Source organism: Grammomys surdaster, unplaced genomic scaffold (genome assembly GCF_004785775.1).
Source record: "Grammomys surdaster isolate TR1022 unplaced genomic scaffold, NIH_TR_1.0 125876, whole genome shotgun sequence".
NCBI lineage: Eukaryota > Metazoa > Chordata > Mammalia > Rodentia > Muridae > Grammomys > Grammomys surdaster.
Window position 1 is genome coordinate 559,134 of NW_021620701.1, and position 782 is coordinate 559,915.

At 45.0% G+C, this 782-nt stretch overlaps 1 pseudogene; it reads left to right on the forward strand.

Annotated features, from left to right (window-relative positions):
• The first annotated feature begins 346 nt into the window (after positions 1–346).
• LOC114608116 lies at positions 347–466 on the forward strand (annotated as a pseudogene).
• The last annotated feature ends 316 nt before the right edge of the window (positions 467–782 follow it).

Here is a 782-nt window from a genome sequence, read left to right on the forward strand (position 1 = left end):
TTAGGGAGGGAGAGAGAGAGAGAGAGAGAGAGAGAGAGAGAGAGAGAGAGAGAGAGAGAGAGGATAAATTTGGGGGGAAAAAAACCTTTGTTCATTGCTGGTGAATGTAAACTAGTTTTGGTGCTGTAAAAATCAGTATGAAGAGTCTTCAAAAGCTAAAAATAGAACCAATTTTACTAGTACTGTATATATAACCAACTTTATAAGTCAGCACAGCTCAGAAATGCTAAAAGGTCTGGGTTTGTTGCTGTACTATGGGCAACAGGCAAGATATGAGACCAGCCTAGATGGCTACCAAGAAAGACAAAGTTATATATTCTAATTAGTTGTAAAAAGAATGAGATGACCTTCCTCTAGAGGTGCTGCAGGCGTGGCTGCTGAGTCATGTGTGCATCAGTAGGTGACAGAGATGGCTAAGCTCAGTGTTCTGACCTGGGAACATCTGCATGATTAGTAACCTGACATTCCCTGAAGGTTAAAAAAAAAAAAAAAAAAAAAAAAAAAAGCAAGCTCGACATAAGTCTGGTGTCAGGGGCCCGAGCAGGGAGCTAGCCTGAGATAACCACTAGTCTGGTGCTAGTGGGCCTGAGCACGGAGCTAGCCTGAGATGACCATCTCTGGCACAGGGCAGGGCTGAACTGGCTCCCAGTATAGGGAGCAAGCAAGAGACTAAAAGAACCCTGATTCCTGGGTGGGAGTGAGCCTGAGACAGACAACCTCACAATGGACTACTTAGGCAAGTTGGGCAAGGGACAAGCCTGGGATGACTAGCAGTCTGATGC